This window comes from Meleagris gallopavo, chromosome 25 (assembly GCF_905368555.1).
Source record: "Meleagris gallopavo chromosome 25, MGAL_WU_HG_1.1, whole genome shotgun sequence".
Classification (NCBI taxonomy): domain Eukaryota; kingdom Metazoa; phylum Chordata; class Aves; order Galliformes; family Phasianidae; genus Meleagris; species Meleagris gallopavo.
In genome coordinates, this window is record NC_139428.1 from 89066 (window position 1) to 115316 (window position 26251).

General features: G+C 45.0%; 1 protein-coding gene and 1 long non-coding RNA gene across 5 annotated transcripts in view; both read right to left on the reverse strand.

Annotated features, from left to right (window-relative positions):
- ARID1A (AT-rich interaction domain 1A) overlaps window positions 1-2571 on the reverse strand; it is a 63120-nt gene extending 60549 nt beyond the window's left edge. The window contains exon 1 of the mRNA XM_085208723.1: window positions 2430-2571. The gene's annotated coding sequence lies outside the window, so the exon portion shown is untranslated. The remainder of the gene's footprint in view (window positions 1-2429) is intronic.
- A 5827-nt stretch (window positions 2572-8398) lies between these two features.
- Window positions 8399-18641, reverse strand: LOC146542784 (uncharacterized). 4 transcript variants are annotated; one of them, XR_014879617.1, is made up of 5 exons: window positions 18351-18624; window positions 17254-17466; window positions 14770-14960; window positions 14142-14346; window positions 8399-8817 (listed from the first exon to the last, which is right to left on the reverse strand). It is a non-coding gene; the product is annotated as an uncharacterized LOC146542784 (long non-coding RNA). The 4 variants fall into 4 exon arrangements; XR_014879616.1 differs by lacking the exon at window positions 8399-8817 and having other exon boundaries at window positions 11371-14346; window positions 18351-18621; XR_014879615.1 differs by lacking the exons at window positions 8399-8817; window positions 14142-14346 and having other exon boundaries at window positions 14488-14960; window positions 18351-18616.
- Between the last annotated feature and the right edge of the window lie 7610 nt (window positions 18642-26251).

Genomic DNA, 26251 nt, shown 5'->3' on the forward strand with positions numbered 1-26251 from the left:
AGATTTTGGAATATGCCTCATCAATGAGGCCTTGGCACGTTACTAAATACTAAGGCATTCAATGAAACTCCTGCCACGGGGTTTGGAAGGCAGATGATGGTACAGTTCTTAACATTTCCATCCAATAGCTGAAAATTCCCGTCAGCTGTGTCATCCCATGCTGTTACTCCCATCTCTCCAAGCTACAGAACTGGACAAGGCTTTTCTTTGCAACACGTAACACTCTTCTCAGCCTGTGCAGTCTCTGCTAAGTAGCATGCAGCACTCTTCCCTTCCCCATCTCCCTGAGTGCTGAGCACGCTTTCCTCCACAACAGGCTCAGCCCCTGGCTGCTCAGATAGGCTGGGGCCAGCTCGGAGCTCACATGGCACTGCGGGCCACCGCCACTAGGCTGGCTGCTCCTGAGTGGAGTCTCCTTCATGAAGGTGGCCGTGCCATTTGTCCTGGCACCGAGGCAGGTTAGGAAACCTGGTGTAGATTAGATACTAGAAACAGGAGTAGTGTCCCCCTCCTGAAAAAAGAAAAAAAAAAAAAAAGGCTCTGCCAACTGTGTGATGGCAAATATGGACTGAATCGTTGACATGGAAACCAGACTAAAGTCAGCCGCGCTCCCTCTCTCTTGCTTGCTCACACAAGTTATCATTATCCCCAGCCTTTCAACCCGCTACAAACATGGACTGGATTACTTCAGGAATTGGATAGAGTTTCTACAGTAAAGTATTAACTAGCACAACTGAGCTAGAATGAAAGGAGCCGAGAAGCAGTGAGCGTAGTTGGGTGAAGAAGGATGCTCTTCCATTTTACCGAGAGGCACAGCATGCTGAGATATGCAGACTGGACCCTAGAACAAGAGACCCATCCATTATAATTCACAGAGCACACCGCAAAAGATGGAGTGGACTGAGGAAAGGTTATCTACAGTACCTCAGCTTATCTGAGAGTAGTTCTGCTAAAGAAAATTACATTTCCTATAAATATATTTCTATTTGTCCAGCCCATTCTTTCCAGTATTTTAGCCACTATCATGTCGAGGTTAAGCACTCTTGTTGCAGCTTCATAACCACTAAGCTTAACGTTATTTGAATTGTTTTCTGTGAGCGCCTAATGTGCCGGGGCATTGTACAAGACGATGCTAATTTATCCTCTTAAAAAAAAATATATAAAGATATTGTATCATCTCCCTCTCCAGCGCTGACACAATGGCACAAGGGCACGCAGCGAGAGAGCTCTACACTGCGAACTGAAGTGGAGTTTCAGCAGAAGGTAACTCCGTCAGTTCGCTGCACGCAGCAGCACGGCTCAAAGGCAGGAGTGGATTTTACACGGGATTTGCCGCTTCCCAGCGCGCCGGCACTAAAGGTTACAAAAAGAAGGAGCCGCTGCCCCGGCCGCGCTCAAAGCCTGCTGTTACCGTTTGAGGTGCGCTGCAAAAAGTTTGGATGCATATTAGGAGAGGAAAGGGGACTCTGCCGGACCGAAGGAAACGCATTATTTCGGCGGCCCTCGCTAGGAGGAGTAAAAGGCGAAGCGGAGTTCGCAGAGCGGAAGGGAAGAGGCGCGGGGGCGGTGGGAGCGGGGCAGCAGCGTGTGGGGCTGCGCGGGGAGCAGCTGAAAGAAACGGAGCTGGAATTTATGAATTCCGGGCAGAATTCACGGATGTTCTGAACGCGGAACACCTCTAACAGGAAAATAATAATAGAGTGCTGGGAAGGAGAGCTTTTTGGCGTGTGTTTTGTACGGGCGGTTATGCACACAAGGCTCCACAGCCGCCCTCGAACACCAGCTCTGCTGCTCAGCGCTCTTGGAGGAGTAAACCTACTTAACAACAACAAAAATTAAATAAATAAATAAATAAATAAATAAATAAATAAATGGAGGGGGGGAAAGAAAACGCGGACCGGAGTCTGCACAAATCCCCGCACTGGATCGGGAGCCAACCGTCTGATCTATGCAGACCCCCACCAGATTTAGGAGCTGTCGGGGAGGTTTGCCCATCAGACACATCGCACTGCAAGCCCCACTTGGGAGAGTTAAAAAGGCTTCCATTGCTGCTAAAAGAGAAAGATCTCAACTCCGGGCCTGGATTTTCCCACCGAAGCAAACTATTATTCTGCTTAAGTACTCGGGAACTGGCGATACCACACAGGGAGGTGAAATCGGCAGAGTTCACCAGCGCACAGAGAGGCACCGATTCCCAGCAAGTCTGTCCCTCTGCGTTTCTCCCACCCTCAGCTGCTCTTTTCAGCGGAGTGTAAAAAAAAAATATTCCCTGCCGTGAAATTCTGCCACTTTAGATGTATTTTTAGAGAAGTTTGAGTTCAGGAGTCACGACTGGGGCGGGGGGGTCATTGGGGGTGCTGCGGGAGAGCTGGGTGCCGAGAAAGGAGGGTTTTCACCCTTTTCATAAAGCTCTCGCACTGCCATTTTACCGAGCCAGGGAGGGAGCGAGCAGGCGAGGGAGGGAGCGCGACAGACAGCGCTCGCAGTGAAGTTTCTCACGGCAACTCCGGGCTGGATCTGGAACGGAGCCTTTTGTTCACAGCAAGTTCAGCAAGAGAGAGTTGAGCCTGCTGAAAAAGAAACGGAGGAGAAATAAAATGGAGGGAAGGAGGAGGAGAGGAGACGCAGATCGTACCGACCTATTAACTACAAAAGGCGGAAAGTGGCGAGCTCGGTTATTCTCTGCAGCACGGCATTTATTTAGAAAGTTAGCGTTGTAGCCCCAGGCACAAATCCCTTGTTAAATGCATGGGAATGAGTGAGAGACCCAAGGAGAAGCATTAGTATACAGGAAGTGGAATTTTCCGAGGGATTCACATCCTTTGGTGCTCTTTTTGCCAAGATTTTGTCTCGTTGCTCGATGCGGGGTGCCTCCTAGAGACCTCGAGAGAAAGGCCTTTAAGTGAAATCAAGTGAGCCATTGGTCTATTTAAACTAAATAATTAAAGGTAAGGGACACCTTCCATTAGAAATTACAGCGAGGTCTGAAGACCAGATGCAACTTTGGGTCCCCCCCTTCCCTTCTCCCCACTGAGTGCTGAACCACGGCACGCTGCGACCGTCAGCCCTGAACGGGGTGAAAAGATGACCAAAAAATTCCCCACCCTTTCCTCCCAGCGCCGCTTCAATGCTCATACACACATCCAACACGTCCTATATTCGCACGAACAGCCGGGTTTTGTCTCCCAGCACACACCAGCTTTTCCCACTTTTTTTTCTTTTCCTTTTTTCTTTTTTTCCCCGTGCTGTCCTGGAAATGCCGTTTGATTAATTCGCCTCCCGCGTTCTCAGCGCAAGCAGGAAACAAGTGCATTCACTTCACCCCGTGTAAACGAACGCGCTGCGCGCTGTGACAGCAGCTCAGCAACGCACCACGTGGGAAAGGCGAGTTAAGGATTTAAACGCGCTTTTCCACCGTGGCCATGAGGGACTGAGAGCCTCGGGGGGGGGGGGGGGGGGGGGGGGGGAAACAAAAAAAAACCCACCAAACCAACCACGTTTCGTGCTGCTCAGAAGCGACCTCTGTGGCTGCTCGGGGAGTGAAGTTCAGCAGCCCTAAGTGAGCGCTGGTAGATGCGGCACTGTGCCACCGACTTCTGGGTCGCGAAAATCAAACAGAAAGAAAGAAAAGAAAGAAAAGAAAGAAGAGAAAGGAAGAAAGGAATGAAGAAAGGAATGAAGAAAGGAAGAAAGAAAGAAGGAAGGAAGGGAGGAAGGGAGGAAGGGAGGGAGGGAGGGAGGGAGAGGGAGAGGAGAGGAGAGGAGAGGAGAGGAGAGGAGAGGAGAGGAGAGGAGAGGAGAGGAGAGGAGAGGAGAGGAGAGGAGAGGAGAGGAGAGGAGAGGAGAGGAGAGGAGAGGAGAGGTGGGGGGAACATCAGGGAAGCGCAATTGGCTGAGAAACGTTATTCTACGCTTTGTAATTAGAAGTCACACCCCAGCGATCGGAACTGGCTCTGAAGCGGCGATTTCAACGTGTGGCTGAACACAAAGCCGCTCCGCAGGGCGCACAATTACGGAGTCATGCGCGCGATCTCCAGGTGCTGCAGAGATCCGAGCGCCGGATTTTCAAAGGCAATTCGCCCCCCCGTGCGGGCCGGGAGAGCTGCGCTCACACCGAGAGCCTCGCTGGGGGGGGGAATGAAACATCCCTCTACTGGGTACCACTGCAAAGCCCGTAAAAGTTTATTAAGGAAATGCCGTAAGGCATCGCGCAGGAATTTCAGTTCATTACATTATTATTATTTTTTTTAATGGTGACATTAAACTTATCCATATTTTGTGAGTAAATTTCAAGACAGCTCCCCTCTCCTTTTTCTTTTTCTCTAAAATGGTGCAAATCCGCTTTGCCTCTGCCATGACGTACAGGACGGAGGTGAGGGGACAAGTACCAGCCCCGCAGTTTGTCCGTGTGTACAAGAGAATACCTTAAAACCTACAGTTAATTAAAACCTCCAATTAATTAAAATGTCAATTCGAATAAATATTATTTGCTACGGTTATTTTCGGTTGTTGGTTTGGTGTTTTTTCCCAACTTTGTTCTACGGAGCAGGGCAGCACACACACAAACCTTGCCTGCAGTAGATGCTGATTTTTTTTTTTTTTCAAGCGGAGCCCAGATGCTGGTCAGGATTAAGGTTACACCAAACACATTCTACATTGCCATTTTCCAAACAGAATGAAGCAGCTGGAAAAGATGGAAGAGGATCGCACAGGAACGGAGCAGAACTGAGAGCGGCAAGCGCTGCGCTACGGCTGTAGAGGAGGGAGCTCGGATGCCGGGAGAGCCAGAAAGAAACCCGGCATGTCAGCTTTACACATTGCATTCCTCGCTTTTGAAATAACTATTTCAATTAAACATCTGTCAGGATTTCTGCATTAAGCCTTATGTTTAAATAGAGAAAGAAAATTCGGCCGCACGGTTCGCCGTGTGCTCCCAGGGCTCGGTCCTGCAACGCTCAGCCCATCAGCCCCGGGCCGCCAGAGTGCTTCAGTGCGTGTGCGATTTTAGTCAGCAGCAGTCCAGCATTTACTCCCTCAAAGTCAGCCATGTGCTCAGCACTCTGCAGGATCCGCCCATAACGCCCATAGCAGCTCCTCACTCAAGAAAACGAGTATCTGTGCGTTGAGAACACAAAGAAAATCTTCTTTTGAAAAGAGCTGAAGATTTTTGGTTTCTAAAAGACAGAAGTTCACCTGAGGTGGCGACTCAGATCACGGTGGACTAAAATCTCCAGGAGAGGTTCGCTGAATCTATGCTCATTGGTAAAATACCCCTAATGGGCAAATTCACTGCAGTATTTTATATGAGACTCTACAACAGCTCACTTCATCCAGAGCTGTGACTCAGTCACGTGATGTGCTTTGAAAATCTCTTTCAAAAATTGATTTTAAGAGTTTTTTGTTGATATAAAATGAGCACAAACACAATACTTAATGCACAGAAAGAGCACACAAACTATTAAACATACATGCTATGAGGGGAACACTTACTGATGTCCCTTCATTTCAAATGTACAAAGGCAGGCACAGATAAATAAGTTCAATACAACGAATGCAACACTCCATATAAGCAAGGTGTTGACCAGCCTTGAAACACCTGATCATGGAAGGGCCAGGCAGAAATTTTACTCATCGACCTTTCAACAGCTACCTATAAACGTGTATTTCAAAGTCTCAATCCTGTAGTCTAACCCACATGGGGAGCTTGCAGTCTGCTTGTAGGGATGTGACGTTTTTAAGGCCTCCGTTCCCTCATCTTGCTCGGTGGTACACAGCCCAGAAGCAGCTCTTAGCTTCATAAGTTCGTACCTCACAGAAGCTCACCTGCACTCAGACTGGCTTCACTAGAACGTCTGGACTCATTACTGGATCTGAGAAACAAGGTCATTTTTTATCTAGCTGTTATCTCTGACTTTGAGAAGGCCCACAATCAAGCGTTAGCAATATTACTTCTTCATAAGGACTGATACTATCACAGGCACCTTCAGTAAAACAAAGGCATTGGTTAAAGCAGAGCACACCGAGCAGAAAACCTTCCAAGGTTGCCAATTGTGTTCCTGCTTTCGGCATCAGATGCCTCAGTGAAAGGTGCTCCAAAAGGCAACCAGTGTAACAGCACACATTATGAAACAAAGTGTTCAAAGCATCATTTGTTTTCTTTCTTTCAGGAAACACGGTTAAGCCCTGCTGCTGGAAAACTCAGGTCCTGAATGCAATTACTGCACGCTGCAGTGTTCTCCATGTCTTCCTCCAGATCCACTACCTTCCCACCGTATCATTTTATTTGTTTTGGCTATTCTCATACTGTATTTTCTTAAGGATTATTGTATACATATGTATAAATGTGTACACGTACATTATACATATGTATGCGTCTGTACAGAGTAGCCAGCGCAGTGAGAGGTACAAGGCTCATTTCTCACCTGGAGGGGAAAAGACGTGGAGGAAAATCAGACAAGGCTTTAGAACAACACGGGAATTCTGAGGGCTGGACCAGCAGGAGTGGAACGCAGTAATGAGAAGACTGCAAAGGCTGAGGCCGCTCACCCAGGGACTAACAGCCAACATTCCTGTAAAATGGGAATTCATCTTAGTTAATGGAGAAGATAAAGACTTGAAAGCATGACTTGGTCACACAATGACCACACACCACAGAAAATGGAGGAGATAATGTGATCTAATGGCCAGGTAAGGCACACTCAGATGTTACTGCAGTGACTCTCCTGAAAAAATTCTGTGCACAGTTTATATTTATGGATGATACATGAAAATTGGAATAGTCATAGAAAGGCTCACTAAGATGGTTATAAGGGCAAAGAATCTATAACAAGAAAAGGTTGAAGTTTTAGCCCAAGTAACTCCAACAAAAGAAAGGCTGACCACGGGTTATGATTTGAAAACAGGTATTTAAATTACAGGGTTACGTTGGCACCAAATATACAAAAAGGCCTCGTTACACTTGAGAATGGAAGTCGGAATAGGAGGTCTTATTAAATATATATATATATGTATTTAAAAAAATAAATCCTTCAGGTGGGGCTACCAGGCTGAAAAGGGCTAACAGCTTTTGTACTAACATTTGATGTTTCTACGGACAGCATGAAGTATGAGTGCCCACATAAGGCATGGTGACCAACAGAGGCTCCTTCAGTTCAGCATCACGGGGAACAAAACAACACCAGCAGCCCACCTGGAATATTCATCTGCAACCTGGTGGGTGGCTGAAGAAGATATTTTTAATTATTTTACTGGGACAAGCTGAAAATTTGTTTTTTGTCACTGTGGAATATATAGATGCAGTGGAGAGTTTTGATAGCTTTGCCATTAATTTCCCTGCTTTGCATCAATGCACGGAGAAGAAAAGACTCTGCAATACTGTGAAGATATATTCAAAGTGGTTAAAAGGTATTTAGATACCACAGTGAAAAACATCAAGAAGATACATTACAATTAGTAATCCCTATTTGCTGCAGTAATTTGAACTATGTGTAATAAATAAAATATGTAAGCAAAAAAAAAATTGAAAAAAGTCACAAAATGTGACAGCATTTGAGAAGGCAGGTCTTATTATTTGATTTGTAACTACAGACTGCATCACAGTGCACAGAACTGGATTAAGATGGGCAGAAGCGTAGGAAGCACACACAGGAAACCTGCTGCTCAGTGCCCTGCTAAATTCATCCAGGTCACAGGAGCGTAAAGCAGCATGAAATACACAGTGAATCATATGCAAGCTGACCCAGCAATGGAACACACACAAGCTCAGCAAATTCTGTCAGACTGCACTTGGAGAACTGAGCAGTGACCCTTGCTGCAGCCAAACCTCCACTCACACACACTACAATGGCCCTCCGGCTCTGCACAGAGCAGTTCAAAGAACCATCTTTTCTCAGGGGAGAGCTTTCCAAAAAGAAGACCCAGAAGGACCCGGAAGACCATAAAAGGTTTCCACTATATTCCTATTTTTTTGCTAATGACTTTCAATTTTGATCACAAAGAACTTCTCCAGGAATAATCAAATTCTTCCAATCTAAGGTCTGTTAATTTCTCCAGATAAAAATACGCCTGCTCTAGCAATGCTTCTCTTTTGCAAACAAACCTTGGCTGCTCTTGTTGGGATCTTCTATTCTCAAGTGGATATGTTTTTCATGATTTTAAGCACACCATGTTCTACACTGTCAGATTCCTTCCTCGTTTGCCACTGCTTCATGTTTCTTTAAACAATAATATGCAAGGGGCATTAGGCAGAAACACATCCGTGTCCTTCTTGTTTGGTTGGCTCTGGCAGTGTTCTAACCTGATAACCACATGAAAGACCAAAAGAGAACACTTCACATCCATAGATAGCATCTTTATGTTCTCAATGTTTTGGACAAAAGCAGAATTGCATAACTTTTCTGGTTGTTTTCTTCTTTCTTCAAAAGCCTTTCAATTTTAACTTCAGTTCATCTCAACTCTGGCAATCAGAACTGTTATTTATTAAAAGGGACATTTATTAAGTCATTCTGCACATTTTGTGAGTAACAGGAGAGTGGAAAAATGTATCCAGAAGTATAATCTAAGATTCATGTACTGTAACTATCTTCTTTCTCATTTACAAGCAAACATTTCTACTCCAGCCCATATTAGGACTTCTATGAACTTAATAATGACAAAACTTTGTCATTCCCACCCATTACTGTTAAGAAACATTAAGTGATAATCTCTCTTCCATAGGCAGGCTGACCCACTTGGACTTCACAGGAGCAGTGTCTTTGGAAAAGCTCCTCATCTCTTTTCCTCCTCCTTGTCTTCAGACGTGACATTTTCAGCAGTTTCCTGTAGCCAAGGATCAAGTCAGAAGCATGCGATGTAAGAGGAGTAACAGGCAATACTCACTAAAGGAGCCAGTGGCTGTAATGCATCACAAACTGAATTTGACACAATGAAGATAATACATCACAGTAATATTTAATAAGGTTCTTTTACATAGGACAGTCCTGACAATTATCTTGTTCAACACTGCTGGTGAAATTCTCAGCTGGAATATTGTATCCTGTTTTAGGCACCACATAAAACATAAAAACTGATAAAAACCAACAGGGAAGAGCACAAAGAACAAGAAGAATGCTGGGTGACTCAGAAAAACTGAAGGGGAGAGCTGACCTGAGAACTGAGAGGGGGACAAAATACTGAACTTCCACTTAGTTATGCTGAATGTTGGCAATTGAATGTTCGTGTCCATTGAAAATGGGACAGGAAATAATCTTAGTTGACAGTAAGATTTGGTAAAGTGACAAAACTGATGTACAAACAATGAAAATACCAGCATGGAGAGAAGATGTATATATTTAAAGATAGGACATTAAAATCCACACGGGACCAAAGTCTCCCGATGTCTCTCTGACTGCTATACCATTATAGAAAGTACAGGAAGAAAAATTCTGTTGAGAAAGGTGCTCAGGTCTTCCTCAAAGTGACTACTTTGCTGATTTTTTTTTCATTGGATAATATCAAAATAACCTTTACTCTCCTTGTCTCCATCCAGCCTTTAGTATCTTACAGATGTTGTACAAATCAGAGCAATTTCAAGTTTCTAGACTGTTATGAGAAAGTTTTGTAGTACTGTTCTGTATCCACTTAATGGTAAATCACCTTCACTGATGAGCAAGGCCTTGTACAACCATTAAGAAATTGTTCACAGTCACCATAAATTCTCCTGGCTCAAACAGGCCATGTTTGTTCCTTGAACTCCTATGGCCTTTATCTAATTCATGATTTGTATCTGGGAAAAGCTCTCAGTAATTTTTTACGCATTAACTTTATGACACAAGGAGATCAGCACCTTCTTCAGCTATATGCATTAAAAAACCCATGACAACATCCCTGACACAAACCCAGCTGGTTTTCAGTTGCAAGTAATCAGAAACAATGCTTTTCCACAGACAGCAATGGGCTTCTGCATGCTAAGGGAAGCCCTCGCTTTGCATTTCACCTCTGTACCTGAGATCTGCACAGATTTCCATGAGTGCAATGCTGTCATCCTGCTGTTCAGCTGCTGCTACTGATCTGCATTGGCCTCCAGTGCTACCCAGGCACTGTGAGCTGACTGCACCCAGACACAGCACACTGTGTCAGCTGCTCCAGAAACACTGCATGGAAGTAACAGGTTGATCATACCTGATGGTTTCCCTTTTTGCATTTCTTCTGCTACACAGAGCTTTTGCTACTTACAAAGCTGTAGAACAAAACCCTTCCACCTATGCAGCCTCTGAGGAATAAGCATTATAATGGATTTACTGGCTTTTTCTTCGTGCCACCTTGCAGCATTTTGAGAAAGAAGTTGCACAAGCAAAAATCAATGCCAAGAAAAAAGCGATAGTAAATTGTCAGTTTGGCCTGTAGAATTCCCACATTCCAGAGAATTCCCCGTCAGCCTCCTGTGAAAAAGAACATAGAGCTGAGAAGCAGAATAGCGCTCCATGGGATAATGGCACAGAGTATTTTGAGAGGTACTGATATAAAAAAGGATGGTGTGCACACGATCAACAGTGAAAATACTTTAATCAGCATAACAAAGTGAGATGGATGTACTTGTGCTCAACATAGTTAAATAGCTGTAATTAGATCAAACGAACTGGATTGATGTATCGTCCCTTTGTAGACGTGGCCTTAGAAGGTAGGTCAGGAGCTAAGTTCAGTAAAACAGTTTTAGTACTGCAACTTTTATCTAACAAGGCACAGCCACACACCGACTCTGAAGTAAATACTGCTTAGTAGAATTACTGCATTCTAAAGAAAAGAATTTATAGGGAAGCATTCTACAACAACTTAATTTTTGTCAGTAGTGAAACCTCTGTGGCAGATTGGATAATATGCCTCTTGCATAAACAACATACAAGATCTCAGCTATAAATGTATTCATCTTGAGGATTTGAAGGCCTTCATTGAATTGTTCCTTCATCAGTTAAGATATCTAGATAGAAATGGTGAATTCTAACTTGCTTTGTTCTTTTAAAACTTTTTTATTAAATTTGAAGAAAATAAGGTAGCATGCTGTTGCATGCAGCATGGTTACCAAATTCAGAGATGAGCAAGACATAAAGTAGCAGATGGTATGAAGAGGATATATGTGAGGAAATGTAAATAGTAGGGAACATCACAAAATCAAAAACGTAAGGCAGAACTGAAAGCACATGTAAGACCCCCTGGGAGAGCAGAGGAGATGAAGCAACAACTGAGCTGAAAGATATCAGACTTGACTTACTCAGAAATAATAAAACACCAACAGGAAGCTCTACTATAGCTGAAGGAAAGACCCCACCGTATCTAGGGGAGAGAAGAGAGTTTTATCTTACAGTAAACATGGAATAAGTAGAAGCAAGGACAAAGTTTGCAGGTGCCTACAAATATATTCATCAAACACTTTGAATCAAAAAGAACACCCTCAGCTTCTATAAGTAATGGAGACATTACAAAAGCACTGAAAGTAAAAAGTTACCTTATGTTGAACAAATACAAGATGTACTGTTTAAACTCAGAAAAAAAAAAAGACCAAACAAAAAGCAGCGTGGTAACTAATCAGAAGAGCTGAAACCATCAGAATTAGCTGCAGCATTACTACGGGATTAGGAAGAGATGCAGTCTGCACACAAGCATCCTTTGGGACACAACCTGCACTCCAAGCCACATCAGTTATAGTGGCTGCACAGTTTTCTCTCTCTTTCTGTTTTCTAGGATGTAGCCTGATAAATTAAGGAGTAAATTATGACATATCTGCACATTGTAGCAGAGCTGAATAAAGACCAGGAATATCCTTCCAATCTTTTGATAAGAACAGTGGTGTTACCACTAATGGGATAACATGGTTAAATGCAAGCCACCAAATAATGCCTTAATGTAGAGGACACATGAGTGAAGAGACACATGCTTGAGAAACAGGCTTAATTTGCAAATGCAATTGTTCGCAGATGGCAGCAGAGGGGCACACTGACAAAAGGGCATCTGACATGGACATGCATATGAAGCAAAGGTGTGGAACTGAATTCCTCCACGTGGAAAAAAACAGCATGAAGTTCATTGACATTTGTTGAACGTAGATGAGAGCACAGTGAGGCAGTGGGTGCTGCGTTTCAGCAGTACTGGCAGCAGATCACCTCCACCAGCGCAGATTTTGATGAGTGTGGCATGCAGGCTCTTCTTCATTGTGAAAATGCACAGCTAACAGTGGTGACTATGTTGAAAAAGAGTGTTTTGCAGCCAAGATCTTGCTCTATCAAATAGTGTTATTGTGCTCTTTGTATCTGTTGTTGTTTCCATGGAAATAATAAGGAGGCATTACTTTCAAAGAGACCTATGTATATCTCAGTTTGATAAGAGATGTGTATGTTTCTTAGTTTACCCCTAGCACCATATTACAGTTCAGGTTGGAAAAAACCTTAAAGATCACCAAGTCCAACCATGACCTACTGCCTTAACAACCCTCCACTAAATCACATCCCTGAACACCACATCCAAACGGTTTTTAAACACGTCCATGGATGGTGACTCAACCACCACCCTGGGCAGCCTATTCCAGTGCTTAACAACCCTTTCTGTAAAGAAGTTTTTCCTGATATCCAACCTAAACTTACCCCGGTGCAACTTGAGGCCATTTCCCCTCGTCCTGTCACCAGTGAGAAGAGACCAACCCCGCTCTGCTGCAAGCACCTTTCAGGTACTGGCAGAGAGCAATAAGGTCTCCCCTCAGCCTCCTTCTCCCCAGACTCAACAGCCCCACTTCCTTCAGTCTCTCCTCATGGGCCACATTCTCCAAGCCCTTCCCCAGCCTTGTTGCCCTCCTTTGGCCCTGCTCCAGCACCTCCATGTCCCTTCTGTACTGAGGTGCCCAAAACTGAACACAGAACTCGAGGTGAGGCCTCACCAGTGCTGAGTACAGGGCAGGATGACTTCCCTGGTCCTGCTCGTCACCCCTGATCCAAGCCAGGATGCCATTGGCCTTCTTGGCCGCCTGGGCACAGTGCTGGCTCATATTCAGCCGCCTGTCCAACAGCACACCAAGGTCCCTTTCCATCAGGCAGCTTTCCAGCCACTCCTCCTCAAGCCTGTAGGGTTGCCTGGGGTTGCTGTGACCACAACACAGGACCCAACTCTTGGCCCTACTGAAACTCATACAGGTAACGTTGGCCCATCGATCCAGGCTATCCAGGTCTCTCTGCAGTGCCTTTCTCCCCTTCAGCAGATCAACACCCCCTCCCAACTTGGTGTCACCTGCAAATCTACTGAAGGTGCACTCAATCTCCCCTTGTTGTTCGCAATTAGAAAAAATAAAAGCAGTTTCTTTTTTTCCTTGCAAGATTTGTTCTGGCCAGAGACAGGCCTATGAAATACATCACTAATTCATGAAGTTGGCTGAACTAATTTCAATTAATAACCTATCAAATGTGTTAGGCAGAGGGAAGAAGAAACAAATGACCCAGCATTAACAAAGAACCTGCATGGTTCTGTTTGCCCTGCCTGTGGGGGTTGGAGATTCATGATCCTTGAGGTCCCTTCCAACCCAGGCCATTCTGTGATTCTGTTATTTTGCATCTACATTCAGAAGTTGGAGAGCATTTTCTTTCCTTGTTTGCACTAAAAATACTGCTATCTGTACCCACATAGAACATCCATCACCCTAAAGATGTTCCCTTCATAAGTTCCCATCTCCAACAGAAAAGCCAGAAACTGCAATGAGAGGGACACTGACACAAAGACTGACAAGAGTGCAGAGTTTGCTTGACAAGTCTCTGGAATTTGAAAGAGGAATGACTGGGCCATGAATTTTCTTAAAAAGTCTGTTTACCGATCACCAAAGGTTAAACTCAGCTAAAATCTAGGAAGCTAGAGAGCTGCTGGTTTCTGAAGTGGTCCTTCCATGTAGCTGCAGAGAATACAGCATCAGTGTCAGAATGTAACCTACCTCACACAGGGAACCATGGGAGGACACTGAGGAGACAGCAAACTGTCATCTGCTTGTGGAAAAAAAACCAAATCATTGCATTCTGAGCATCAGAAAGAGCAAAACAGAGAGAACAGCAGCACAGTATGCAAAAGACAGAACTGAGGAAATATGGGATGGCTATCTAAACACACAGCCCCAAAGCTGAGCTCATTGAAGTCACCTCATAGTGCTCCTTCCATCATCAAGATGTGTTTGGTTACAGGTGGTTCCCTCCGGTTGACTTTTACCAAGTACAATTCTATAGCAGAACAAAGTTTCTTGAGTCTAAATCACAAGTGCATCTTATTCATCATAATCATTTTGCATCTTATTCTGCCCCAAGTTCAGTTTGTCCAGGTGAACTCCAGCTATGCAAGTCTTCTCTCCTTTTGAGAGAAAAACAATACAGAAAAGAAATTTTTCTTGAGTTAATGGAGGAAACTGGACTAAATCACATTCAAAGTATTCATTATACATCTAGGCCAGATGAAGCTTTGGTGCTAGGAAGAGTAGAAAAACAAAACAGATTCACTTAATAATTTTAATTAAGCTACTGAAGTAACAGAGAACCAATAGTTGCTAGTAATAGCAACAGATATCTATCAATTCCAGCTTGCTGCTTATAGCACACACACGGATTGAAAAGCAGTTGGCTCTAAGTCCTCTCAGATATCCTCAGGCTGAGGGATTGTTAAATTGTAATCAATGTGAATACATAACCCCCAACAGGCACTGCATTACTTTTGAGGCTGCTGATTTCATAAATTGTCTTCAGGTTCTTTGTAATGAAAGACACTGTATATAATTACAGGGGAAAAAAGACAACTGCAACGTCCAGGCCTGGTCCTGTGCAAACAGAGCGTTCTTTGACAACTCAGCAGTCAACGGGGGATCATCAGCACGTTGTAGATGTGAGTCCAATGTTAAGATATAATTTGCAAGAAATAACTTGAAGTTATACCAGAGATCTATCAGTTCAGGGAAGACTGTGGGCAGAATCCTTAAAAAGAAATGAAATCACAGAATTAAAAAATTTAAGCATAAAAACCATTAAATCATCCGAGTCAATTTACAATTATTGGTAGTAAATCCATCTACTCCAGATGGGAAGAGGTCAGCCTCTTCTTTTTCCAGGGCAAGTCTATGAATAATTTGAGTGATTAAAGCTCAAGGCAGGTGTGAAAATGAAAAAGACCAGGAAAGCACATGGGTAAGAAACCACAGTCACATGAAGATAACACTGCTCTCCTCCTGAAATCAAACAAAGGCACCCTCCATTTCTCCCCAGTCCACACAGAATGTAAAATACAGAAGAGTTCGTATGTTTCCCTTTTTTTTTTCCCCCCTAAAAGAAAAACACTTTTTAAAGCACCTTGAAATCTTATTTTTACTTTTTAGATTTCCTCTTCTTTCTTCTATCAGAGATGACCTAAATTTTGAGCTGAAGCATTCACAAGATGCTTGGTGGGAATATAAAACAACAGCAAAAACATCAGGCTGCAAAAGAAGCAAAATAATAGGAGGGAAATTACAGCGAAGACCTCCCTGGATAACAGGAGGTCACAAACACTGCAGAAATAGATGCTGAAGTAGTACTATCTAGAGACAGCAGACACCAAGTTATTGCATTTACAGAAACGTAGTTGAAGACAGGTGGGAAGGATGCAAAGCTGAACTGAGTGAATGGTAACAGTTCTGGGAACACCCAACATTTCTCAAAATTTCCCCTCAAATACATCACTCTATTCCTTGTACAAAAACATCAGAGACAACACAGATATCCAAAAGGCTCCTGGTGAAGAAAACAAAAAACCAAACCCCGCAAAATTTAAAAGCTCACTGGGAAAGTAATGGAATTAACCAACTACAGATGGAGGCGGAGGCCACACATCTGTATGTCATAAGCCAAAGAGAAAAATGTACAGAATAAACATACACAGCCAGGTAATCAGCACTGCAGACTGTGGAAGATTCATGCAGGTCACTATTAAAAAAAAAAAAAAAAGGCCATTGTATCGTACTTTGTTTTTGTCAATTCCAGCTTAAACAGACAACAGAAACTAAGATTATAATCTGTGCCTTTTTAAAATTACATTCAACAGATGTTCACAAACAGACTTGAGCCAAATTTCAGTTCCCCAAAAGGATATTCAGCTGGAGAACTTTTACAAATGGATGATAAAGTCCTGCTTTTTCCCTTGTAATAATTGCTTTTCTGAGACCTCAAATCCTCTCTTAGCCTCATTACAAAGTTCCCACCAGCATAAAATGTATTTTTAATTTCCATTTCCTACAATATTTTTTTTTCAAAAACAGCACTAACTTTCCCAGCAGAAAACAACTCTCCTTCAGTCCCTTTCTATGTTATATCCTCAATGCAGTATGAAGAGACTGTCTCAACAATAAGGTTCTCTTCTTTAAAATAAATAAATAAATTAAAAAAAACCAACTGATACCAATAAATATTTAACTTAATCTAAGGAAAGAAGAATTCAACAATTAAATACAAAAATTCCATCATGAGGAATAAACGGGGGTGGGGTAGGGTGGTAGAAGACAAAGCTGTAGAAATTCACTTTTTTTTTTTTTTTTTTTTTTTTTTTTTTTTTAAGAGAATGACTGCTCAGTAGCTCCTTTTGGGAAACAGTAAGACGATTTCCTTAAAAGTATTGTCTAGAAATACCCCCAAATCACACCAATTATAAGCCTCTGGAGGATTGAAGATGCAGTACAAAATTAAGAAATATCAGAACACATAATGAAAACAGTTGCATTTTCTTGCTTATGTTAAAAACGATGGAGAGGGCTGAAGTGAAAGGTTTTATTTTTACTTAATTACCCCCCGTGTTCATTGGGGACTGCTTAGAAAGGGGATCTTACATTTGGACCTAAACGCAAGCAAGATTCAGCCTTGATCTTATTTCTTCTGGCAATGTGTTTCTTAAATTAGAAGTCCCACAACTAGAATGTTGATATTACAGCACTGTATTTCTCCATCACCTGAGAGCCTCTTATGTATTACCGATTTATTCATCCAGGAATCAGTTACCATAGGGGAAAAAAAAAAAAAAAAAAGGCAACAGAACAACATCCCAACAAACAAAGGCATTGTTTAAAATGAAAAGCCAAGCCAGAAAATACTACTTTGTAGTTTTATAGCATCCTCCATCCAAGGATTTAAATATATTTTGAAATATGCCATCTTACAGAAATTTGAGAAAAACAAACAAAAAACCAAACCCCCAGCTTTTATGTATTGTGAAAATGCGAACATTAATTGAGTGAGCATCCACCTGTGATGCAATTACGAGAGTCTCCTACTGCAGCATTTCACACATCCAATCCACCTTCTGGTTGCAGCTTACAAGTTTGTGCTATGTAGAGGGAACAGCAGAGCTGGTTAGATTTTCTCTTGCTTCACATACTCTGCAAGCTTCTCATTAACTCATACATGACTTTAATCAGTGCTGAAGCACACACTTCTTCCAGCATGCATCAGGACTTATCTGGGGAAAAAAAAAACAACTCTCACTCAATGAAATATGATCATAAACATAAATCAGTGAAGAATAAAGCAACCTTTTGTACAGTGACCACCGATTTTCACATGTGAAGGGTTAAACTGACCTTCACTGATTCACAAAAGACAATAAAATAGAACTTTAAGGACAGAAATGGAGCACTTAAAGAGATTATTATCAAGAGCGACGATAGAAGACAAAACCTTATTCTTAAAGCGCAGATGCTTCTAAAACGAGAGATCACACGTTTATAAAAAGCACACTGCCGAGCCCTTATAATGAATAAGCAAAACGAGGGCAATCGGCTCAGAGGAAAGGGAGCATTCAGCCGACGCGCTCGCAGAGCCAGATGCGCGCTTTGCACTTCTGCAGGGCCGGTATCGGTTGGTAGGGGGGAGAAAACAGAGTCAGCCTGAGAAAAAACCATCAGAGCCGCCGTCCTCCCCTTTCAGCGTTAATGGGAGGGAGAGGCGGCTGTGGGAGCTGCAGTGGGGGATGGGGCTGCGGAGGGGGTGGGGAGAGCAGCGCGAGGCCCGGTGATCGGCGCGGCCCTCGTTGTGCCGCCCTGCGCCCGACGGGGCTTTCGTTTGGTTTCATTTGCGCTCCGCTTAGGGCTCGTGGGGCTGGGGAGCGGTAACGGGGGGCAACGGGGCGGTGTGGAGCTCGGCGGGGCTCCGAGCCAAAGCCGACAGCGGGGAGTTCCGGGCCGAACTTCCCTCGCCCCGTCCAGCGAGCCGCGGCGGGACGGGACCCAACGGCGGGGCGGGCGGGGGCTGCGAGCGCTGACGGAAACGGAGCGCCTCGCACACGGGGCGGCGGGGCAGCAGGAGGAGGAGGAGGAGGAGAAGGACGGCTCCGGGGCCGCTCACCTGCCGCTACGGGCCGAGCCCCGACCCCAGGCCCTCCACCTCGAGGCGGGGGAAAACTTTTCCCTAAACTTCGCCTTTTGCGGCTGCCCCGCTCCCATCCGCCTGAGAAGGGGGAGGCGGCAACCCCCCCCTCAGCGCCGCTCCCCCTGGGCAGGGGGTGGGGACGCAGTTCCCGGCTCCGTGCCGCGTTTTCCCGTTCACCCCTCCCTCGCGCACAGCGCCCTGTGTCGCCTCACTCCTCCGCGCCTGCGGATCCCTCCGCCGCAGCCGGCGCCTTTTTTTTCTAATCTCCCTTCCCCCTCCGCCCCCCCGCCACTTCCTCACTTTTTCTGCGCAAATCCACAGGATGAGAAGAAGGGATAAACGCTTCTCTCCCCCCGCTTCTGTAATAATCTTCTACGAGAGGGAAGCGGGACGGCACTTTATAGCGGTTGAGAGCAGAGAGGTGCCGGGACTACTTCGCGTTCCTGCCACGGCTTCGGCGGAAGGGGCGCGCTGTGCAAGAGCTGAGCGGTTCTGCGGCTCCCCTCAGCGCTTCCTGGAAACTCCCGCTCAGAAGAAGGGGGGGGGGGGAGCGGCAGAGAAAGAGTCCCAGGCCGGGTGCGGGCAGAGGGGGGGCGCTCCCTCCTCACCGCCCCCCCAGTGAGGCGCGCACGGAGCCCGGGCGGCCCCCAGCGCCATTTCCCTTTGTAGAAAGGGTGAGGGGTGAACTTCTCAGACACCCTCCTCCATCTTCGAGGGGGCTCTTTTCCCCTTATTACGCACGGAACTCCGCCATGAGGGAGAGCCCCTCAGCCCTTCCCGAGGCCGTGGAGTTACCGCTCGGGGGGAGAGGAGAGGAGTTTGTAAATGGAACCACGGTACGAGAGCGCCCAGCACGGCCGGGCTCGGGCTGCGAAGCTCCGGCTGCAAAGGGCTGAGAAAAAAAAAAAAAAAAAAAAAAAAAAAAAGTGAAATCCCTCCCCTCTGCTGCCCTCTGGCTGCCGAGTGGGAAAACAGGAGGGAAATAGGAGGTGAGAGAGAGTCCTGGAGAAGGACCTGGGCAGGCTGACCGCTGGGCTGCGGCCAGTGGGATGAGCTTGAACGAGCACAAGCGGCAGGTCCTGCACTTCGGCCACAACAGCCCCACGCAGTGCTGCAGGCGTGGGGCAGAGCAGCCGAAAGCTGTGTGGAGGAGCAGGATCCTGGTAACACTGCTGAACATGAGCCAGCAGGGTGCCCAGGGGGATGAGGAGCCCAACGACATCCTGGTTGTGTCAGCAGCAATGCAGCCAGCAGGAACAGGAGGTGTCCGTCCCTCTGTATGGCACTGGCTGCACCTCGGTGCTGTGCTCAGTGCTGGGCTCCTCACTAAAGAAAGACATTGAGGCCCTGGAGTGTGTCCAGAGAAAGAAATGGAGCTGTGAGGGCTCTGGAGCACAGTGCTATGGGGAGAGGCTGAAGGAAATGGGATGGTTCCATCTGGGGATGAGGAGGCTCAGGGGAAACCGCATCACTCTCTACAGCTCCCTGAAGAGAGGTTGTGGTGAAGGTGGGGTCGGCCTGTTTTCCCAGATAACAGCAATAGGTCTTGAGGTAGTGGCCTTAAGTTGCACCAGGGGAGGTTCAGTTTGGATATTAGAAAAAAAAAAATTTCAGAAAGAATGGTAATACATTGGAACAGGCTGCCTGAGGAGGAGGTGGAGTCATCATCCATAGAGGTGTTCATGAAAAATGTGGCACTGAGTGACATCGTCTTGAGTAGTCACAAGCATGAGTTGGTGGCTGGACTTGATGATCTTAGGGGTCTTTCTGACCTTAATGATACTATTCTCCTCTTCCTGCTCTGTCTTGACACAGAGCTGTGGGTCACTCAGACATCAGAACCATTCCTGCACTGAACCAGTGGGCTCCAGCAGCATTAGGGCTGCACTCAGGAAAAGCAGGTGATGTGTAATGGAGTGATGTGGGAGAAAAAGATTAATGACAGTAAGTAGGTGCCCGTAAATCCTGCTAAGCATCAAGCATTTCCATAGAAATATCCTGATTCCCAATGCCCCACACCTTTCATGAACTTCCATTTCCTTAGCGCTGTTCCTAAAATTTGTATGTGGCTTCATTTACAAACATAAAATCCAAATGTAAATCTAGGGCGAAGGGTTTTCAACCTTGACCTGTGGGTCTTATGAAGTTCTATCTCGTTCATTGGTCAGCCTCAACTTGCGTGGTGCAGGGAGATGGGTATCATAGTCTTGGGAATCTTTAGGACAAAGAGAGGATGTCCAAGGACTCTGAGCTCCTTCAGTCCTGACCAATTACAGATGATCCGTTCTCTGCTTTAGGCCTCAGGTCCCTCTTAGCATCTAGCTTTTGGTTGCTCTCTTTGTTACACTTTCATTATTTTGGTCTTTGTACTCCAGTCAATTCAGAATGTTTTGTAGATATCTGTTTTTCTTCTATCAGCCTTGTACTGCTTCTACCATCAAAATATTAAAACACAAAAGCTTGCTGATTATTCATCAGCAGATCTTCGGATTTGCACACAGGCTGCTTTCTTGGAGCAAGTCAGCAAATTAAAACCAAATTCCTCAAAAAAAACCTTTTTCTGAGAATCAATTGTTTCCGGATCCTTTTGCCCTTCAGTAAAAAAAGCAGGTTCAGGGGAAGGCTAATAGCCAATGCTGAAAAGCAAATAGCACACCAGATTCTGGTGCTGGTTATATTTGAGAAATTGCCATTCTCTGTTTAGCTAGCAGGAGACAGGAAAATGTCACTTTGTTTACGTGTCCCATTAGAGTAAATCTTCCTAGATACCTCAGGGGGATAAAGTCTGCTAACAAAGAATTGATTGAGGGGTCTGGACTGAAAAGCTTTGCGTTGCTTGGTAGATACTTTAAATTATCATAGGAGGATTGTCAAAAGCCTAAAAAAACCCCAAACACATTAAAATGAAGTACAGAAGTTTGTAGTGTCCAACTGAATAAATACCAATAAATAAATTCTAATAAATAAAGTATTGGAAAAGGGAAAAATAAAACCCACATCTTCTGGATTTTGTGAGCTCTTAATCAAGGAAAAATCCTTTATTCTAAACATCCTCTTTTTTGTGCTCTGGTGTAAGGTATTGTTTCTCTTTTTGTTTTGATGCTAATATTTGGAGTGGTTCTGGTGGTTCCTGAGGGCTGTTTCATGAAGCCAGTCATGCCTGTAGCCCGACAGAGCAGCCCTCAGCATGCCCATGCAGTGGGAAGGTGCTGCTGGCAAAGGTTCAGGCTCTGTCATTAATCCAATGATTCTGGCTGAAGTTTGTTCAATTAATGATGCTGACTGCCTGGCCAGCAGACAGCTTAGGGTTTGGAACTGTTTCACAGCTGAGAGGTAAAGGCTTTGTTTACAAGTAAGTGATGTAAAAACACTATTGATAATAGATGCGATATGAATCCCTCTCCTGCTGTCATGTTAGCTTTCAGCACTAGGTAGAATCACAGAATCACCTGATTAAGTAAAAAAAAAAAAAAAAAGGAAAAGATAACCTGGTTGAGGCTTGCGCTTAACTTTAAATAATTACTGGGTCAGATATAATTTTCATACCTGTATTCCTAATGTTCAGGCTTACATTTTTATGGGTGAGCAGAGATCACTCTGAACCTGAACTGGCAGCATCCAGCAAAGCAGAAGGCTGCTGCTCCCACGCTCAATGCGTTGGGCAGAGGAAGCTGCGGGTACCAGTGATCACAGTGCTCCCCTGGAACACGAGTGGGTGACGTCACTGAACCGCTGAGCAGGAAGCTCTGCTTGTCAGCTCTCAAGCCTCCTGCTAGGCCTCTGGCAGAGGATGAGGGGAATTAAAGGAGCTTCCCAAATGGGAAAGTCAGTTAAATGATTTATTTGTGAGTCAGCAGCTGAAGCAACATTAGCACGGGAAGGGAATCCCACTATTAATGAAAGAAACATTTTCATGTCTGCATGCTTAAGTGAAATCCCATGCAACACTGCAGCCCAGTCACAGCTCCTAAAATGTGCAAAACCACACAATTTCCGTGCTCTGAGTGTAGAGGCACAAATCTGGGGGAGTCAAAAGGAGGTGGCATTGTTTGCTCCCATTTGCTGCAGCTGAAGCCTTTCCTCTTCCCCGGCTCCTCACTGGAGAGCGCACCATGCGGCACAGGGATGTGTAGTGGTAGCACAGCGTGTACTGGTTATGGCGTGAGCCCAGCTGAGTGCAGAGCAGTAAGGGAAGAAGAGGTCTGCAGGTGAGTGGGTGGCTTTTGTGCTGGCAATGACAATGAATGGTGAGTGAACGCTGAGCAAACCTTGCCTGGGACAAACTCAGATCATGGCACACCTTTGTGCTGCAAATGGTTATTGCAGATAGCAAGGATCCAGAGCACAGCATAGTGCTGTGCAGGTCACAGCCAAGGAAATATAAAGTTTCAGCTTCTCAGAGTTGAGGAGTTAAAGAAATATAAATGTCCTTGCTGTAAATGCAAGGTAAATTATTCATTCTCTCTCATCCCCCCGTTCTCTCTCTCTAGTTCAGTTTTTTCTTTTCATGCTTTAATCGTTTTGACACCAAGCTGTACAAAAGTAATTTAAAATTAACATGACTGACACTTGGTAGATAGCAGGACCGGAGCGGAACTCCACCTCCTGCTCAGGACTGCTGTGCAGGGAATGGGATTGGCTCAGGCAGCTGATGGGGACCAAGGAAAAACACGGCAAACAATTAATTTGCTAATTTAGTTTTCTATTTAATTTGAAACCAGAAAATTGTCAGCCCATGAGTGAGTGGACATAGGGTAGCACTGCGCTCCTGATAGCAAAGAGGGGACACAGTAGATTAGATGGCAAAACAAAATTCCAATGGCATTTAGGACGTGCCATCGTGTCTTAGCATTTGAGTTCACTGCATTTTTGTGCATGCAATAACTGTCTCTTTGGGAGATGAGTGGGAAGGAGGCAATGCACACATGTTGCAAAGAATCCCAGAGCCTCTGCCAACGTGGCAGTGCCGCGGTTGTGTAGCAGTGTGCAGAGAGAGCTCCAGTGCTCGCGCAGCGCTGGTGAAGCATAACAAGCTGCATAGATACTAATATGCTCTGATGGAGAAATGCTCTAATTTGATTTCCTCCCTTCAGCTGTGAAGGAGAATATGTAATTTCAGATCTGCTTGGAGTGGGTCTTTTGAGCTCATGTGCCCTTTATGCTTGATTTTAGGCATGGTTTCGATGCAGTAATGGAACTATGTCTATTTATTTTATGTGTCCAGTTCCAGATTTCACTCCTGGCTCATCAGAACTGGTTCATCAGGACTAAAAATTTGAGCTGCAGCTCAAATTTCCATCTCATGCATCTGCCTGGGTTTGCAGCTGTGCTTGCGGGTGAAGTTGTGAACACATTAAGTAAATTGCTTCATTACCAGCAGAGGGAGCGTGGGTCAGGCTGGGTTCAGCGGGGAGTCAAGAGGCCAAAGCGGGGATCATCTCCCAAGGAGGTGTTGTTTTGCTCTGCTGCCCAGATGGTTTCCTAAACCCAGATGAACTCAGAGATATGACACATGCAAGGCTAGGACCACTCCTGGGCTCCTCAGCCCACAGATCTCCTCATCCCCTTCTTAGAAGATGCTCCCTAAGTCAAAGTCACTAGATGGTACTGTTGCTGTTTAATATTTATGCCTCTGTGGATTGGCTGCTTGAGGAACCTGCATTTCTGCTGAGAGATGAAGAAAGGCCTCATAACTCATCAGGCAAACAAAGGAAGGAGCTGAGGAAGACAGGAGCTCAGTTCTGCTCCTGTAATTCTGTGGTTGGAAGAATGGCAAAGGAACTTCATTCTGGCTGCTCTGCTTCCTGAAGGGAAAATGTAGTCAGGCTGGCCCTGCCCATAAAGGCCCAATACACAGCTCTTGGAGACCTCCATCTGCAGAGGGTGGAAGCTTTGATAGGGGGATGGTAGTTTAGGGGGCTTAGCTTGCACGGGTTCCCCAAAACCTCAGAAATACCGCAGTGACATTCATCACGTGAATCCCAGCATTGCAGGAAGTCAGCAACCTTCCCACAGCAGCCAGTGGCAACAAGCAGGTCATTGTGCTCTGCATAGTCCCAGCCAGAATGTGCTCATCCCAGCCCATGGGGCTGCTACAAGAGGGGAAAGTCAGGCCAATTAAATCAGGCAGCATTAAATCCCTAATTGACATAAATGAGGCAGACAGACAGCTGGGAGGGATGGAGCAGGTGTCCTGGGTGAGAAAGGGCTGGAATGCACCCTGAGGTCCTGCTGTGCCCTTTAAACATCTCAGGCAGTGGAAGAGCTGTGGTAGAGTTGATGGGGTTGTTCCTAAAAAAACTGCAAACAATCCCCAAAGGACTCTCAAAAATGTCTTTTATTGTGCGTGTTGCATAAAAAGTGTTTTTGTTTTGTGCAAGTTGCACATAAGGCCCTGCAGCTGAACGATGGCAAAGTAATTTTAAATCCTATTTGTTTCTTTTTATACATCTGGGCACTGCCAGACTGGGTATTCTCCCTCTGATTTATCAGGGAGTATCCTTTCTCCTCGAGGAGACCCTTCAAATATGAATTCACGCTGTTCCAAATTATTGAAATCTGTGCTTCTCAGAGGGATGAGGCACAGAGGCTGAGGTACCACTACTGCGCTCCATGCAGAAAACCAGAATTACCAGCCCATGGCACATCCTCACCCAGGGTGTTGTCCTGATGGAAACAAACACTTTTGGCCACTTCTGGAAAAATCTTACCTGTGCCATGCAGAGAACAGAGGACACCCGCAGGTATGGAGCACTCAGGGTCTGCCTGTAGAAATTGGAGTGGAGAAGCCCTAGGAGTAGTGAGCAGGAAGAGAGTGACATTTAGCAAATAATCATTAACAAAATCATTCTCTGATGACTTCAGGCAGAGGAGGAAGGGATTTGCCTTGCAGCTCTGGAGATGATGCTCACAAGTTTGTGCTGGCAGAGGCTCCTGTAAGTGAAGTCTGAAGTCAGCCCTTGTTGTAATTCTGTAATTTGAATATCATTTTCACAAACCTTGCAAGATGCAGATGAATGAGACATTCCTGGCTTTGAGTCAAATGCAACAGTAATTAAATGTTTATAAAACACTTTAAGCTTGTGAAGCACTATTATCATATACAGGAAAGCAATAGGCAATAGAAGAGTGGAGCAGGGTTTGAAGCACACAGTGAACGCAGCACACTCCTACAGCTTTCTTCTACAGGTGCTAACAGAGCATCATGAAGAACATTACCAAGCTCCTTTTAATATAACCAGAATGTCAACTAGAATTGCTTTCTTCCATGTGAACGTGTGTGATTGCAAAGTTTTTCCCTCTGCAATAAATCTCCCTGCCGATGGGCAGCATGCAGTTATCATTTTGGGAAATGAGGAAGCACTGCCACTTCTGATCTCTCCCATCTCGCTGAAGACGTTCCACCTGCTATAGGTTTCTAACACCATCTGCTGTTTAAAAATAAGACAGCATTGGAGATACCATCACACAGAGTCTGTGCTCTCTTGATAAGCCAAAAGTAACGCCAGCTCATCTAGAGAGGTTGGTGTAATTGGCACATTCCACTTTTGTTCCTTCAGCCTCAAACATATTTCAGCTTGTTCCTAATTAGGAAGTGAATGATTTCTTGGGGACCCAGGGACCAGTGAGCAGCAGCTGGGAGCCAGACCCCAGCATTCTCCCACTGCCAAATCTGACACAAAGTATCATAGAATCATAAAACTGTTTGAGTTGGAAGGGACCTTACAGATGTTTTTTTAAGAGAGAGACACAGGCTCTGCAGGTGTGGGGAACTCAAAGAAAACCTTTATTTTTTCAAAAATACCAATATTTACCTCTTACTGTCTCATGATGCTGCTGTGTGATGGAACAAATGCTCCAACCAAGGATTCTTTTGC